General features: G+C 54.4%; 1 protein-coding gene across 1 annotated transcript in view; it reads left to right on the top strand.

Annotated features, from left to right (window-relative positions):
• Zhx2 (zinc fingers and homeoboxes 2) overlaps window positions 1-18,043 on the top strand; it is a 149,262-nt gene that overhangs the window by 1,195 nt on the left and 130,024 nt on the right. The window lies entirely within an intron of this gene.

The following is an 18,043-nucleotide window of genomic DNA, read 5'->3' as shown; positions in this document are numbered from 1 at the left end:
CCGGCCCGCGGCCGCCCCGCCCGCCCCGCGCGGCCCCACCGGAGGCGAATCCCGGTCGGCGGTGCAGCTTTCTTTGTGGCTTCGCAAACTTGCCCCCTTCCGGGCCGCCGTGCGGAGGCCGCGCCGACGCGGGGACGAAAGTTGGCTGGCGCGAGCATCCCGCCCCGACCCGCCCGAGCCTGCGGGCTCAGCCGCGAGCGGAGGGCACCGGCGGCTCCAGCCGGCCGGGAACTTGAGGGCGAGCCCAGCTGTGATTTGCTCGGGCCTCCACCTGATTGATGGGCGTCAAAGCCAGTGGGGTCCCCGCCTTCAGCTGCTCCCCAGATGGCCTTTTGTTTGCGCGTGGAAAAGGAGAGAGTTGGTAAATGGGGATCCGGATTTCTCCTTTCAGAGTCGCTGCTCGGCCTGGACCGCAGGGGTCACTGTTTGGGGGCATCGAGTTCTTCCCCTACCTGCTCAGAAGATCACTTTGTCTCCCAAAGTTAGCAGCTCCCCCAATCTGAGGCAGGTCCCCTCTGCAGGAGCTGGGGAACAGGAGCCCCTTGCTGGCACCCCTTGGATGCTGGGACACCCCCCCCCCCACCTCCGTCACCCTCTGTAATCCCTCACGTGGTCTGGTCTTTCTGTGGAACAGGAGTGCCAGTGCGGCAAGGGTGAGGTTTCGAGCGCTCTTGGGCAGTTAACTCAAAAGGTGATTTTTTATTTATAAGGGCGGCAAGTGTAAGCAGTTCAGTCCCAGGGCAGTAATGTCAAAAAGCATTTGGATGATGCCCAAATGGAATAAATATCCTGTAAAACGGCATGTTTACCGGTAAAAATAGATTGATGGATCCGTCAAGTGGTTGAAACCAACATAAAAGGTTTCGTTTAAGTTTAAAGGGAAAGTTACCCAGAGTTGTATACACACATCTTTTAAGGCGGGAGAAGGGAAAGCTACAAGTAAGGCTGCAACACCTCGCTGACAGTAACTGAAATGTGATGTGTGGAAATGTTGTTTAAAGGCAGCTTCTGGATTATTTTCCTGGGAACTTAAACTTTTGAGTCCAGTTTGATGTCAGCTCAGAATTTGCCTGATGATAACGGCAGAGGCCAAAGTTTTAGAGTCAATCAAGGTAGTCCTCATTTAAAGGAAAAACTCAAGATGACACAGCTGTTGGTGGGCACTGGGAAAGGGTCATCCTTGACTTGAGTGGTGAGTGTGGACATACCAACAGGTGACCCCACCCATGGGTTTCGTGCACCGCAGGGCTGCGTGTTTCTCAGGATGCTGTGCGTTTAACAGGAGGGTGAATGGCAGTGTCTGATAACTTGTTAACACTTATGCTCAGTGCTGAACACGATGCTGTATGCTCTGGAGTTTTTAATCCCATGAGCTGGGCATTCCTGTCCCCAGTTTGTCCCCAGTTTCCCAGAGGAAACTGATGCTCAGCGAGACCAAGAGACTTGACCAAGCCACAGAGCAAAAGCAGGACCCTGCGGAGCCAGGCCTGGCTTGCAGCCTTGACCACAGCGTTTTAGCAGCACCCTAGAGTGGAGCAGCTCCTTAGAGTGAAAAAGTAGACAGGTGCAGCTAGGAAATGAGCAAAGGCTACTGCCTGGGGTCTGAACTTGGGAGCCCATCTGGATTTTATTTCTTCATTCATTTGTTCCTTTATTCATTCTGCAGCTATACTGCTCATTGTACTAATAAGAGCCATAGTTATTAAGCACTTTGACGTGCCAGGCCCCAACCTAAGTGCTTATGATTATACCATTTTGTCTTCATGACACCCCTGTGATGTAACTGCTCCCATCTCTCCTTTTTGTAGAGGAGAAAATGCAGCCCGCAGAGTCCAGCCGCCTTGCCCAAGGCGAAAGGGCCCCTATGAGAGTGGCAGCAAGAGATCTCAGGCACCCACGGCGGCCACAGTGTGCCGCGGCGGGCGCCCCGCAGATGCTTGGAGAGGGAGCCCCAGCCTCAGGGCAGAGCCCTTCAGGAACTGCTGGTGGGGTAGAGACCCCCTGCCTTTCGGGAGTCTGAGCAGACCTGCGGGGAGCACTCATTAGACCAAATCAAGCCAGATTAAATAAGTGCTGTAATTGAGCAAAGTAGCTGTGTGGCCACACAAGGAAGGGCGTAATTATGCTGTTCTGATCGATTCAGGGAGGTTCGGGGGGGCATCAACACTGGCCCATGAATGAGGAGGACTTGCGTCAGATAGTCTGTGTTCAGCAGCTCCAGGCGACCTCACCTCCGCGAGGCTTGTCGGCGTCAGCAGTAATAGGAGTGGGGCAACGCCTCTGTGTACCCCTGGAGCGCAGATGTCTTCCCACGCTGCTGTTCTGAGGCAGGCCTTAGACCCGTCGTCTTTTGGTAGGAAGATGGCTGTTGTGTCTCCAGGCTTCACATCGCATTCCAGGAAAGAACAAGAAAGAGGAAGGCGGTGCGCAGAGGATAAGGGGATGGATGAGATGGGCTTGGGAAGGGCTGTTCCTCCCAAAGGACTTCTGTCCTCAGCGCGACAACCAGAGCCTTCCCAAACCTACCAGGAAGGGATAGCAATCAAACTTGGGAACCCATTTGGATTTTATTTCTTCATTCATTTATTTCTTCATTCATTCTGCAGCTACACTGCTCATTGTACTAATAAGAGCCATAGTTATTAAGCACTTCGATGTGCCAGGCCCCAACCTAAGTGCTTATGATTATACCATTTGCTGGCATGAGCAAACTGGGGGTCCAGGTCATGCGCAGAGGAACGTCGAGTTGGCTGGTAGGCACTTGCTGCCCACAGCAAGAGCTGCGTCCCTGGTGAAAGTGCCGCTGGGTCCTGGGAGCTGCCTGCTTACTCAGGAAGTGGACTGAGAGCTTGGGAAGGTTGCTGGTGGGATGTGGGGTGGATGTGGAGGCAGCACTTTCAGTGTGTGGTACTTGGGAGCCATGGCAGGTTTCAGAGAAGGGGTGGCATGCGGTCGAAGGAGGCAAGGTGAAGACTGACAGCAGTGTCCGTTGTGCAGACAAACCAGCTTGTGTTTTACCTGAAATGAGTCCTGGGAGGTTTCAGACCAGGGCATAAAGAAGCCAGTGTACAATGAAGAAGTGTGGGGAGGCTGTCCTTAGTCCTGACAATGAGGTCCCAAACTGAGCTGGTGTTCGGCAGCCCTCACCAGGAGGGCACCTGCTGGCCTCCCTCAATGGCTCTGGGACTGCAGGAGGTAGAAGGGGACACCTGCTTTCCTAAAACCTCATGTACTCCAGCTTCCTGGGTTCCAGGTGCAGATCCGCCCCCACCGCACCTGCATCCCTTGCCCCCAGCTATGCCGTCCACGGAGAGGGTACCTTGGGAGGCCATCTATCCGGCCTTCATCCGTGCCCACCACCTGCTTCCCCCGCTGCTCTCTGACTCTCTCAGCGCTTCTGGCTTTATGGCTCTGAGTTATTACTTGGCTCTCTGTTCTTCAGTCTCTTACCTAAAATGCAGATCATTCTGGTAGCTGCAAGACTAAAGAGAAACTTATAAAAGGGTTGGCACAGCCCGTGACACGTGGATTGTGCTCAACAGTCCGCCGCCGCCCTCTTCCCCATCACTGCCGACTCCTCCTGGACAGGACTTTGTTGTGTTCTGGAGGTGCTAAATAATTAACAGGGGTGGGGCTTTCATCAGTCTCAGGACCCTCTGGGTCCCCATCTCATTCCCATCCCCTCCTCCCACGCATCCATCCACACACTCATTCTGTGGCAAGTATGAGCCACCTGGAATGGAAAGCTGCCTCAGGAGCACCCAGCGAGACGCTGGTGTGATGGCCAGGTACCGTGGTGGGCCGTGGGTCAGGGTCTCATCCTGGTCTTGAGTTCAGGAAGGCTGCTCAGCTACACCCAGGCCCCTCTGAGGGACAGTGAGGTGGTGTTGTGTTCAGTACTGACAAAGTAGTTTCATTTTGAACTGAAAGAGAATTCCTCTTTCCCCTCCCCAGCTTCTCCGAGTCCCCCACCCTGTGTTGAACAGGTTGTGATTTTAAGAACATCCACCCACAGTCTGTTTCCTGTTCCTATGCTCATAGTCATGCCTTTAAGAAGGCTTGATTGGCAACGCTGTGTGTGCAACGGGCACTGTGGAGGAGCAAGCCTGCCAACAGTGCATCAGTGACCGCCTGAACTTTCAGATGAGAGGAAGAGGACCAGGGTCAGAATGGGGTTTCCTGCTGACCCCTGCCCGTACCCCAGGTGGATAATTTATCTGATAGAAGTCTCAGTTCCCCTCCCTTCTTCCTTTTCTCCCCCTATTCCCCCAGTAAAGAAACACTTAGGGAGATTTAATCTTGTTGCACAATGTTTCCTTGAAGTACTGTTTACCACAGAACAGAGTCTGCAGTGAATGACATTCGTGTGCCATTGATCTGCCCTAGATGGCTATGGAGGAATAGGTCCCAGGAGTTCACTTCAGTGTAAGAGGGTGTGCAATAATTTGAGGGGGTGCAGGCTTGGTTTAGAGTGCAAGGGTAGGAAGCCCACACTGGGTTTACCTTACAGGGGAAAACCAGCAAAACCCTGGAACACTGTTCCGTGTGGCCAATAGATGCCTGTACCCCTGGGGTCTCAGAGAGTGATCAGGTGGAGTTAGCTCCCTTTTTGGGAGAGAAACCTCCCTCTTGGGTCCTGGGGTCCACTGATAAGAGAGAGAAAAGGCTGCCCGCGAGGAGAGGAGGAGGTTATGAATGAGAGTTCCTAGGCACAGATGCTTATTGGGCTGGTTATCCTGCAGCCAGGCGCCCCCAGATATCTGCAGGAAAGTGAGGAAGGCCCAGAAATGTCCACAGAGGAGAAGGTGGCATGCCTCGTGTGCACCTGCCTGGGCTGTACACAGGTGACAGTTTAAACTGGTGTCACAGAAATTCCAAAAAAACACTCCTCACTGGGGCCAATCCTAGTGTTCCCCCAGTTAAGCCTAACAAATAGAGGGCACATGCACAAAGCTGCACAGAGCCCCTGCACACCCATACACCCACACAGTTTGCCATCACAAGAGCTGTAAATAGGGAACAGGGTATAATCCCACTGTAAAGGGGAGACGGGGCTCAGAGAGGTCAGCACTGCTGAGAACCACAGTGGAGCCAGCGTGTAAACTCCAAGCAACCTACTCCAGAGATCCCCAAAGCACGTGTAAACCTGCCAAAGACTCAGCACACACTGGAGGAAGGGGGCATGGGGAGAAGGGCTGTTTTATAGCATACTTTAGGATGGTTGTAGACATTGGTAAACCCAGCTACTTAGGAGGTTGAAACGGGGTTGGAAGTTCCAGACCAGTCTAGGCAATTTAGCAATGCCTTGTCTCAAAGTAAAATATGACTGAGGGAGGCCAAGGATATAGCTCAGTGACCTAAGTACCTGCCTGGCAAGTGCAAGGTCCTAAATTCGATCCCTAATACCACAAAAAGGTGGGGGTGGGTTGTGCTGAGGATGTAGCTCTGGTAGAACACCTGCCTAGTGTGGAGAGGCCCTGGGTTCAATTCCCAGTTTCACTACAAAAAGAAAAAAAAATGTGCTTGGGACTGGGACAGTCTGATTGCTTTCCCATTGCAGGGGTGTAGGAGCATGTGCCACTGTGTGCATGTGTGTGTGTGTTTGTGTGTGTGTGTGTGCGTGTGTGAGAGAGAGAGAGAGAGAGAGAGAGAGAGAGAGAGAATGAATTCAATCAAAACAGGAAGAATCCCAGGCTCCTACTTGTTACCTAGAATGTCTACCCTCTCACATACCCATCCAAAGCAGACCATTCGAGAACCTCTCTCAGGGTCTGACCCAGAATCCACTCACGGAGGCACTGCGCCCTTTCCTCCTGAGCCTGGGAGAAAGAACCCAGGCTGCGAAGTGGAAACCCGAGGAGGGTCTGTGGGCTACTTGCAGGATGCGGCACACGCTTGCCAGCCAGAGGGGCAGGGGGCAGAGAGAGCCGGTGTCAAGAGGGTGGAGGATGACTGTGTTGCTCTTTTTATACAATAAAAGGTAATTATTGTGATTGGGGGTCTTTGAATCAACACATCTGCCCTGACCCTCTGCTGCAGAGTCTTGTAGTTAGACAGTACACAGAAATCGCCTTTCAGCTGGTAATTTGTTCCCACTGGTCTTAAAACAAGAGATGAGGCTGAATTGCTGGGTGTACCCAGCATCCCCAGGGTTCTCTGTGGCCTAGGGAGGATGATGTTTGGAAGTTATTTCCATTTGCCTTGCAACCCCTGTCTTTCTAGAAGAAAAAAAAAAATCTTTTTGCACACTGTTTGGCCAGAGCTGCAGGTCTTAGCTGAGTTGTATGGGGTGGGGGTAACCCAAAGGGAGAAGAGGGAGGCAGGATGCCAGCCCTGGCAGGGTCGGGTGAGTCTGCTGGCTTTGGTGGTGGGCGGGGGGGGGGGATACATGGCCCGACAGCTAAAGCTGAGCAGAGGCCGACCAGGGGACAAGACCTACAAAGGGAGTACGGTTGGGTCCAGTCAGGAGTGGCCTGAATCGAGGGCCCTAGTTAGCTGTAGAAGTATCTGTTACATGGTCCTGGGAGCTAACTATATTAGAGAACTGACTGAAGTAGCCCAGGTGAGCTTGAACGCCTCCCGTGTTTTCTAAGAGCCGGGGCTCTGCACAAGTACAGCCAGCTTCAGTTACTTGCTGGCTTGGTGATAGATGTCCCAAAGACTAGGAGTGTATCCGCTAAGGTACACTTGGGAAGTGCTGGCTTTGCCACCCACTAGAAAGGCATGGGGAGGGTGAGTGTCAGCAAATGGTGCTTTAGTAGGATCTAGGAGTGTGCTCTAGCTGAAAGAAACTTTAGGGATCCCCTAGTCCGCTAGGAGACACTGAGGCCCAGAAAGTGATGAGAATTGGCCCAGGGTTACCCAGTCCGATGGGAGTGTATGATGTTTGCTGTCCTGTGTGGGAACCTAAGGCTGCCTGCTTCCTTGACCAGCTAGCCCATCACAGTGCCCTGCCTCCCCACCTCTGCTCCTCTCTCCAGTCAGCACTTGCTGAGCACCTGCGAGAATGGAACTGCACTGCCCTGGGAAGTGGTCACTGGCTCTTAACCACAACAATGCTGTGGCTGTCACAGCCAGCCCAGACTGGCCTCACAGGCACAGCTCCAGGTATACCTTGTGGGTGTCCTCCTGGGAGCCCCAAAAGATGCTGGGACTCTACTGTCCCTGTTTGGCAAACTGGGAAGCACAAAACAGGAAGTCCTTAGTACAAGGGCTCCAGAAGCAGGCAGTCCCGTGTCATGCCCAGGACTCCTAGGCCCAGGTGCTCATGGCCTCTCTTGCCTTCTTCCACAGGTCAGAACCCATAGCCAGGCCACAAGCCTGGCTGGGGTGACACCAAGACGACAGGCACTCGGGGCTTCCTCCTGTGTGGCTGTTACTGACTGCTCCTGTAATGTTGAGTCACAGGCCAGCGTCACTGGCACAGCAGCACTATGAGCAGACGGGGTGGAGGGCAGAGGGCGAACCCCAGCGTGGGGCTTTGGGATCCACAACGTGAGAGGTTTCTTCCACGCTGGGCAAGGTGTTTGCAGTGGCCGCTGCAGCCACAAATAGCTGGTGGGGAGATGGACACGGGCAAGGACGTGTTACTCAGTGACACAGCTTGGCCGGGGAATGATGAGCTTCGTTTCCAAAGTGTCCCCAAAACAAGAGAACACAGGCAACCTTCAGGTAGGCAGCAGGTGCTTACTGGAGCACGCTGCCGCCAGTCCAGGCCCAGCCACGTCCTGGGTGGGGAGCGCTGCAACGTGGCACCAGAGGTGTTGGCCTCAGTCTCATTTTCTAAAATACCTTTCCGGAGATAACTTACTCTAAAATGCACCACTTTAACTATACAATTTATGGATATTTATTATGTTTACAGAAGTGTGCAAATGCTTGCCACTATGTAATTGTAGAACGTTTCTGTCACCCCATAGCAGACCCCATGCGCCCATTAGTAGCCACCGCCTAGCCCCTCTCCCCGCTCCATGGCCCAGCTGAACCTAATCTACTTTCGCCTACATTTGCCTTTTCTGGATACTTCACGCAGGTAGCATCAGGTAAGGTGAGGTCTTTGTGTCTGGCTTTTTCCACTGAGCTGAATGCTTTTGAGGGTCGTCTGCACTGCAGTGCATATCCGTTTTTCATTTCTTTTTATTGCCACCTCGTCTCCACTGGGTTTGCCACGTTTTGTTAGCCATTTGCTAGTTGATAAGCAATTAGTCTGCGTCTGCTTTTTGGGCATTAGGATGATACTTTGCCTATGAGCCTTTGCAATACGAGTTTTTGTTTCTTTTGAATACCGAGAGAGGCACAGGAATACCTCAGAAAAGAATTGCTGGGTCCTGTGGTAACTCCGTTTAACTTTTTAAAAACTGCCAAACTGTCCTCCGAAGTACCTAACATCCCCAGCAGCAGCATTGGGAGTTCTGATTTCTCCATATCTTGGCCAATCCTCAGTATTGCCATGAGCCCCATTTTGTAGCCAAGAAAACTGAGGCCCAGGAAAAGGAAAGTCATCCGGCTAGAGGGGGTGAGCAGGGCTCACACACCAGTCTGGCCAGGGCTACCCAGGACCAGGACTGAGGCAGAGCCAGTGAGGTCCCCAGTGTGCAAAGCGGAAGGAGGCCCCTGCTCCAGGGGCAGCAAGGTGCAGGCAGATACTTCCTTGGCCTGTGCCTCCCAGGGGCCTGGACCGCTGCCTGCCCTCACTCTGGGCCCAGCCCTGTCTCCTCCCAGCAGGACACAGCTCAGTGCTACGGAGGCCGTAACCGAAGGATGCCCACATGGCCTTTGCCTTGGAGCAACTCCCCGCCAGTCTGGCTGGGCTCGAGGGGTCACCTCGCTGCTCAAGGTTGCTGTGGCACTCAGGGGCTTGTCTGTGTGGCGCTGAGCCCAGTGCTGCGCCCTCAGCAGTACCCTAGTGGGGCAGGCTAACATCATCGCTGTGCCCTGGCCTGTCTCTGACCATATGCGCTGAGTCATTGCAGCTTAGGGCCACCATGACACCCTGTCTGTGACGAGGCGCCCCATCCTTACCTCACAGAAGGAGGAGCCATCCTCAGCGGCCAGGGAAGAAAGGCACTGCACACCCTGCCTCTCCTCTGACGTGCACGACCTGCCCTGGGGATCATGGGTCCCACAGAGCCAGCACACAGCTTACCCGTGCTGGACTGAGACCCCCAGTGTCTGACTCCATCATGTCCAAAGCCACGGTGCATTTCCATGCTTCCCAAGTCAAAGAAAGTACCGGCTAGGTCACATCTGTGGGGCCACAGTGAGCCATGGAGGAGTAGCCTTGGATCCTTTCCACAGAGTGCACAGTCCTCTGGTTTCCTCCAGCTTGCAGTAAGGCCCCGGCTGGAGGGACCCTGCTTGTTTGTAACCCGCTCAGCCCACTGGTCTTCTGAGGTAAGGGCGGGGAGTGGAGCACTAATCGATCTACAGAAGGAGAGTCAGGAGTAAACACTGAGGTTACTGGATGAGGAAGATACAGCGCTTACAGACTCAGTGACAGCAAATGATAGAGATAGCAGGCGCTTTCTTGCTGTTTGGCCAACGGCCCTGTAGACACTGCACATGGCCCCAATAGATTTGCTCCCCTAACAACAGAAGCCTAGGGGTCCTCCTCTGGGGAAGGCTCCTTGCTGGGTGAACTGTGGGACCAAAGGCATCCACCCTCTTGCCACACACACACCATGCCTGGCATCCACCTGCTGTGACGGGCTGTGTGCAGGGCCCACACTGCTCTGGGCCATCCGCTAGTGTGGGCAAGCGTGTGATGACCCATGTTGAGACTTTAAGCTTGCTAACCCCTTGGAGTTTATCCTTTCGTTCCCTCGTCCCCATCCCCTCCCCAGCACCCAGCCTTGGCAGAGTCCATTGCTCAATAAATTGTTGCTGAGCGAATAAATGGAATTGAATGCCAGAGTCCTGCATGTGTCCTGCATGTGTTGAAATAAGAGGGTGACCTAATGCTGGGCGCAGCTGCACAAAAGTGAATCGAAACTTCCAGAGCTGGTTTTCTGCATCTGTTTTTCCCAAATAAAGAGGAAAGGAGGAAATCTCGCTGGAAGGAATGTGCGTTGTGTCATCTGTCACCATTCTTTCCCTTGCTAGCTGCACTGATACGTGGTTCCAAAACATCAGATCTGCTCATGGCTCACGACCTCCCCAGGCCTCTGTGGTTGCTGAGAAGTCTTAGACCCAGATGTGTCCAGGGGCTTTGCAGGGAGCCCAGAGAGCGAAGGGCTTTGCAGGGAGCAGTAAGAAGCAGTGGGGAGCAGAAGGCATGCACCCCACCCGGAGGCATTAAGAGTGATTTCATGACCTGTGCAGTCCACATGTGAACTGCACAGGTAACTTCTGATTCATGGGACTGAGTCCTCAGTGCTGGCCTTAGCCTGGAAGAGCTGACCTCCATCTACAAGGCGTATTTTGCTACGACTACTTCCATCCCTGCCATCTGCTCCATCTGCCCTAGTTACTTTTCTCTTGTTGCTGAGACAAAATACCCATCACTCAAAGTTAAAAGAGGAAAGGTTTGTGGAGATTTCAGTCCATAATGGGCTGGCTCCAAGGTAGGCGGCAGGGCAGAGGGGCAGCTCTTCATTGTAGAGGAGCATGGCAAAAGCAACAAGAAGGAAATGAGACTCTACCCGCCCGACTGTGGGTGTAGCGCTCACACCCTTAATCCTAGCCAGAACTGTGCCAAGCCAAGCAGTGGACTGATTTAGTAATCACGCACCCTCGATCCCAGGGTCACATACTCCAGATCCACCACCTCTGAGAAAGGCCTATGACTCCGTGAGGCTTTGGGGGAACATGTACATGCAAGCCATAATGCTGTTCTTCAGTCAGACCAGATGGGCCTCTAAACCCCAAACGCATCACCCTCTCTCCCACTCCATCCACCTCACAAAGACTCATCCCCGCAACTCAGCCCAAACCTGTCCGTTCCTGATGGAGACGCTTCTTCCCTCCTCGGAGAGACAAGCGTGCCTAGGCAGGGACTGTTCATTCACTTGTTGGTTCTAATACGTTTGCGCGTTTGTCTCCCTGACAAACTCTGAGCCACTTTTCACGACCAGGGAGAGCTTCCTGTTTGTCTCCATGTCCCTAGCACCAGCACAAGGCTGGCCTGCTTTGTGAGTTCACAGAGGAGGTCTGTGGAGCAATTGAACCGCTGCATGCGTGGCCAAATGGCTTTTCTCCAGAGCCCCTGTGAGTTTTGTGTTGGGCCCACAAGGGTGTGGAATGAATTGCTGCCCGCTGCTGCCCCTGGTGGCAGGTCCTTGCCACAGCCAGAGAAGATGGGCAGGGGACCATCTAACAGGAGGCAGTCAGGAAATCTTTGTCTGGGGTTCCGGGACTCCTGGCCTACCTCTGCCACCCTGCCTCTCTGTCTCCTGCGCTGCATCGTGTGGATATGGGATCCGGGTATCACTTGGGTCCACCTCCTTCTTTTGGCCTAGCCTGTCAGAGCTCCTTTGCCACCTGGGTAGACACAGCTGTGTCACAGGTGTCCAGGATAGGCCTCTCTTCTCCTTCCAGTACTCAACTCTTTTCAACAGAGCCTGAGTTGGAGGCCAGACTCCACTTTTAAAGGTGGTGAGGACAGAAACAAGCTTACTGGATATCTGCTGCGTGCCGGCCAGTAAGCCAAGTGCGCTCTACCTGCACTGTGCTATGTTTTGTGTTACTTAGTGCTTCTAATGGACCCACTTGATAGAAACTTTAAATCCATTTTACATAAAAGGAAGCTGAGGTTGCAAGAATTCAACTTGACTGGCTACCCGGTTTAATGCAGAGCTAGAATTTTTTTTTTCCTTTTTTCATTTTTTTGGCAGAACTGGGAATTGAACTCAGGCCCTTGTGCTTGCCAGGGAAGTGCTTATTCCACTGAGCCATCTCCCCAGCCCCGCAGGGCTAGAATTTAAAGTGAGAGCTGAGTGGCATCAGAACCATCACGGTGGGGCCTGTTCTAGGAAGGCATGAAGATTCAGGGAGAGCCCTGAACAGGATGATGCTGCCCCTGGCCCCGCTGCCCCTCCTGAGGTGAGGGATCTGCGCAGGAAAAAGACCACCGGACTGGAATCCGTGGCAGCCACGCCTTTTCCTTCTATTCAAAAATGCCTCTTGGCACTAAGACAGATTGTCATCCTAGAGATCCCTGTCCTCTGGTAGCTTTGTCACCATGTTATACCTTTTGGGGAAAGGAAATACCTGAAACATGAGTGGGTCAAATTTACTAAAGCTTAGTAATCTTACTGGGCCATCTTGTGCCATGTAGGAAAGTTGTCACTTTAGGGTTTCGATGCCTCTGTGTGTGTGTGTGTGTGTGTGTGTGTGTGTGTGTGTGTAAGGAATAAAGACCAACAGGCTGTCTGTAACAGGCTGCAAGAACCTCTAGCAGAGTCCCTGGCTGAGATAGGGTGCGGGAGGGACAGACTCACCCAGTACCATTGTGGCCGCCTCACAGGCTAAAGCCTGTGTCTCTCACCTTCTATTCCCGGGAAGACACCATCTCCACGCCCTTCCAGACTGTGACCTGGGCTGGGGCTGCTGCTGTTTTGTGCCTGGATGATTTGAAACTGTTGGCATTGGAGCTGCTGGGGCGGTGGAAGAGAAAAAGACACACACTCTGTAAACATGTCCCCTCTAGTCTGCTCCAGGGAGCCTGGCACATGTTGGTAGAGGTACCCTGCATCTGGTAGCTGTTAGGATTTCTGTCTCCCAAGTGCTGGGCCAGCCGAGTTACCCCAGCAGCCACTGTCTATCCCCACCTTGTTCTCTTCTCCATGCAGTGGGGAAACCAGAACCCCTTCCCCCTGGGGCAGGCCTCAGCTCTGCTCCTCAGGCTGTGGCCCTGACAGAGCGACCAGGCAAAGCCCTGGCCTGCCCAGAAGCTCCCGGTACCAGCCCTGTGCCATCTCAGGCTCCAGAGATAGCCCTCAGGTTTCCCTCCTGGTGGAATGTGGAGGAGCTGTCCTAGGGAGCTGTACAGACATCAAACATTTTTGAAAATTATAGCCTATTTTCTTTTCCTCCATTCTGTAGGATACCATTACAGCTTGCTTTTGCATTGAGCAGCCAGTCTGGCATAAAGAAAATTAACATTTAATGAGCCCCTAATTACTGCCAGGCGCTAACGATGCCGAGCATAACAGTGTCAGTGCTAATGGCTCATGTTCACTAGCCTCTGATGCGGCCCCAGCTCAGCCCTTGTGAGCATTGCCACCCCTCCCCCCAAGAGCGGCCCGGCTGTCTCCACGTCGCCGCAGAGTAGATGAGGAAACCAGGCTGGGAGAGGCTGGGAAGCAGAGCCAGGCCTTGCCAGCAGCTGCCTGAGCCCAAGCTCACTGCGTTGCACAGAGAAGGCCAGGGCTCCGACCCCCGTGCTCTTGCACTCCTGTGTGTCAGCTCCGCCCAGCACTGGGGAGAGGACAGAGTGGAAGAGACGCAGGGCCCAGGGGACAGCCATACACCTTCTGTGTGCCTTGTGTCACTGACCACTAGGGATGCTACAGCAGTGAATGGGACACTGCTTGCTGTCAGCTTTATTTCTCTGTGGGATTTCCTTGTTTCGTAATAATGCCCTTGAAACCCAACTTGGGAACCTCGGCCCTAGCGTCCTACTCAGGCCTATCTGTGAGTTTCCACGTTGGCTCTGAAGCTGCAGCATGCGCAGAGGACCGCTGGGCGCCACCTTCCCCCGCTAATCCTGTGGCCGGCTGGCCCAGCGCATCTTGGTACCCTCTGCGCAGCACAGAAGAGACAAGTATCGAGATCAACCTAGCCCCGCCCCTCCTGGGGTTTCTGGTTGGAGAAGAAGCCTGAGCTTTTCCTACCCATGAGTTGTCAGGGTCCCTGTGCTCCACAGTTGGTCCTCTCTTAGTGACACAGCGGCCCTCCCACGGCATGCTGGCATTAAAGGGTGTTCAGGGTGCTGCGCTTCATCACATTTACACATCCACATACACCTGCCTCCTGAGCCTCCCCACCCCTCCAGTGCCAGGCTGGGTCCCCAGCTGGCTCCCAGGCCTGAGTGAGCTGGTTGGGAGCACAGTTCTTCTGTTGTCACAGAGGAGAAAAGTGACATGCACAGCCTCAAAGGGCTAGCAGTGGACGCTGGCCCAGAACTGTGTGCCTCCTTGTTTTTCAGCTTTACGATGGCACGGAGGTGTCTGCCAAAGATCATCATTTAAAATTTGGAGGGAGAGGGTGGAGGTGACCCAATGTCTGGAGCGTGGCTACTCCATGCTGTTTGGGTGAACTTCACCTTCATTGCTGTGCGATGGCCGCATTGGAGTTTGCATCTCCAGGAAGGAGACTGGCTTGATCATCTGACAGAAGAGGGAGTTAATTCTTATTATCCCAAGATGCCCACCCTGAGGGGCCTTCCTTCCGTCTGAGGTTCTGGGAGAGTCCTGCATCCCCACCCTGTACTCTGTTTCTCTTTGCAGGAGTAATGGGCGTTTGAATTGACTTTTGAGAACAGGAAATACTACTTGCTTCTTCATAACTCATGTGGTACAGCTAGTGACATTCTGTCCTGCAGTTCAGATGGCCTTGAGGACAAAAGACACTGCTCACTATTACGTCCCCTGGGACCGGGGAATGGCTCAGTAGAATAAGCACTTGCCTGGCAAGCACAAGGGTCTGAGTTCAATCCCTGGTTCCACAAAAAAAAAAAAAAAAAAAAAACTATTATGTCCCTTTCATCCCATTCCCTAGGTCCCTCACAGCAACTGTTGCCAGAGTCCTGCTGACCTCTAGCTTTTGCTGTGGCAGCTAGTGGAGAGGGATTATCTGTGTCCCAGATGTGACAGCAGAGCCCCCACTGCAGTGTCCACCCCTTGCGCAGAGTGGGTGCTCAGCACAGATTTCTGGGGCTTCAGAGCGAGGCAGTGCCCTGGGCCCACACTGGCCCTCATCTGGGACACAAGCGGCTGGAGACTTGGCACAGCAGGGTTTGTCCTGGCAGGGGATGAAACAACTTTGAACTGCATGCTATTGGTAACCCTAAAGGCAGGCTAGCAGCGCATGCTTGAGTTCATCCTGAGAACAGCAAGTGGTCCCTAAAAGCTGAGTCTTCTCCTTCTGGCAGGAAGGAAGACAGAGGAAAGGGGTGGGGAGGGGTGAGGAGCAGAGAAGGAGGGAGGAGGATGCAGGAGCTGAGGAACAAGAAACATTATTTCCCTCTTTCAAAATCCTGCAGGGAGTTTGCCTGAAAGGGTTTGGGGAAAACACACCAAGCCGACACCTGGGGTGTTGGCAGGAGTACACAGCATACACACCGCTACAACCAGCACCCCTGGGAAGGGCATGTTTTTTGGGCTTCTTTGGGCGTGTAGGACACTTAGGCACAACTTTAACCACGGCAAGGACTCCTCAAAGCTGCCAAGCTGTTGTGTAAGCTCTCATTCAGCTCTGCAGATCCAGCCTTTTGAGAGCAAAGAAGCTAGGCCTTTTTGTAGTGTTCAGCTGCTTGTTTAATAACCACCCATGAAAATACACCTAATTCTAGGTTTACAGAAGGCCAGAATTTACTCCTAATTACCTACTTCATTATGGGTCTCTGTAATAAAGTTGAAGGGTATATTGGGCAGATAATCATTTTTAATAAAATAATCGCATAAGGGAACATCTCGCACACCTCCCTTGATGGTCCTGTCAGATGAAGTCTCCTCAGTAGCAGCTTGACAGTTTTCCATATGAACTATTTCAGATGTGGGGCCTATATTTGGGGACCCTGGGAACACACAAGATGTTTTCCTTTAAAAGAGAAATCCAGACTTAAGGGACCCCAGATGTGTAGTGGTGTCCCCATGCTCCCAGACGTGCATCGGAGGAAAGTGATCTCTGCCTTTCCATTTTCCATCTTCTTGCCAAGGTGGAGCTTTTCTGCTGCTCTGGAATAAATATGTGGCCTGAGAGGAATTCCATACTCGGCCAGGGCTTGCACGACCCCAGGCACCCAGCTTGGCCACTCAGTGCTTCTGACTTTGAGTGGGTCAGGCATCCCGCGCTGGCCTCAGTTTTCCCGCCTGTGTGGCAGAGGTGGCCACGCAGGTTCTCAGCAGATGCCGGTTGGCTTCACTTTGTCCCTCACAGGGTGGCTTGTTGTGGTGGGCTGGGCTGCCCATCAGAGGCTTGCAGACGCCCCAGCTCCAGGGAGCAGCTGCTGACTCAGGCCTTCCGGGAGGCCCTGTAGGACAGGACTCCATTTTCCACCTAAACGAGCCCGCAGAACTGCTGGAGGGCGTCCTTAACAAGCCCAGGTGGTACCGAGCCAGTACAAGTGCTGCATGGTCCCAGCTGCCAGATGCCGAGGTGGACGGGGGCTATGTTCAGGGCAGCTTTGAGAAAGCAAAGGGAAAGGGCCCTGGGGTGGGCCGCACAGGCTGGCAGGTTCTCCAGCCAGCCAGCTGGACAAGCGACTGGGTCCGCGTCAGTGCTTGAGGTGGGGCTGGATGGAAGGACCACTGCCTTCACTCCTCCTCCTCTGGAATTTGATGTTTATTCACTCCCACATGGACCCAGGGTCTCTGGGAAGTCACTTTTTCCAGCCCTGGAGGAAGCAGGAAGGCTGTCCCCGAGGGCTCCCTCTTCCACCCGTTGGGCCCAGAGCCAGGGGAACCTGCAGGCAGTGAGCCCAAGGGGCACTGGGCACAGCCGGTGGCCAGCCTGGGCTGGAACCCTGGTTCCTCACCCTCTTTCCTGTTCTGGCGTGGAAGCGGGTGGGACTGGGCTAGGAATCTGAAAGTGAAAGGCAGGGGCTGAGGCAGCGGGATTTCCCTCTTCCTGTGCCCGCCCACAGGGCGGAGGCGCACGGCTGACTCGGGTCAGTAGGGGTGGGGATTCCTCCAGCTGGCGAGGTTTGTGAGAGGCTGCGCTGGTGGCTCCTCCAGGCTCACCTCAGCCTCTGGGTTCCCTGAATCAGTAGACTTTTGCAGGGGGCTCGAGTCTTCCCTCATGGATGTGACATCAAGCCCCATGCTCCTGTCTCCCATGGAAGACCCCTTCTCTGCTGCGGCCCCTGCTCCTTGGCCCTGTAGCCCAGGACTTCTGCACTGCACATGTTGGGGGCATGTTCCCACTCTCGGCTGCTGGTGGTCCGCAGGGCCGGCTGCAGCTCCCCCCCCCCCCCCCCCCCCCCGACTTTGCCGCCTCTCCACCCTGCGCCGGCCTGTCTGCCCTGTCCCCCTCCCCACCTGTGGTACCGTCTTTGCTCTCCTCAGGAGCTTAGCTCCTGTCCTGATCCCAACTGTGTGCCACCCTGGAGGCACACCGGGCTCCCTGGACCAGAACTGGAAGCTTCCAGAAGCCCAAGTGCTTGGCCCGTCTTGGCTCACAGGCAGAATCTCGGGCACCGGTGCTCTCTTAAAAGCGTCCTGCCTTAGTCTACTGGGCTGCCTGGCTGAAGAGCCTGCTTCCTGGGGGAGGGGTGCGTGAGCTGCCACTGCATTTAGGTAGTGAGCCTCAGAAAGGTGAGTAGTGCGGTAGGAACTCAGGACAAGGAAGGGAGGGCGGAGGGCGGAGGGAGGGAGGGAGGGAGGGCGGAGGGAGGGAAGTGGGTTTCATAAGCCCCATCATCGCCAGCAGGGCTTTGTAGGGCTTACTGTGCTTCCCACCATTCAGTCAGAAAACCTGTTAGGCGTTTGCTGTGTGCCACGTGTGTGTTGAGTGCCAGGGATGCAAAGATGGCAAAGCCTGAGCCTGCGGTGCCCGGGAGCCCGTGTGCCTTGGCACCACGTGGCCAGCGTCTGCGGCCTCTGTGGCCCGGAGACCTATCCAGAGCCGTTAAGACTCTGAGCCCGCTGCTCTTCAGACGGCACCAGCGTGTCCTTGCGAGATGTTTGGCTCGCATGCTCGTGGCTGAGCCCGCGCTGTGCGCATGCTCGTGGCTGAGCCCGCGCTGTGCGCATGCTCGTGGCTGAGCCCGCGCTGTGCGCATGCTCGTGGCTGAGCCCGCGCTGTGCGCATCCTCGTGGCTGAGCCCGCGCTGTGCGCATCCTCGTGGCTGAGCCCGCGCTGTGCGCATCCTCGTGGCTGAGCC

Source organism: Octodon degus, unplaced genomic scaffold (assembly GCF_000260255.1).
Source record: "Octodon degus isolate 3935 unplaced genomic scaffold, OctDeg1.0 scaffold00062, whole genome shotgun sequence".
Lineage (NCBI taxonomy): Eukaryota > Metazoa > Chordata > Mammalia > Rodentia > Octodontidae > Octodon > Octodon degus.
The sequence above is the reverse complement of the archived record's forward strand: the minus strand, read 5'-3'. Positions and strand labels throughout refer to the sequence as shown.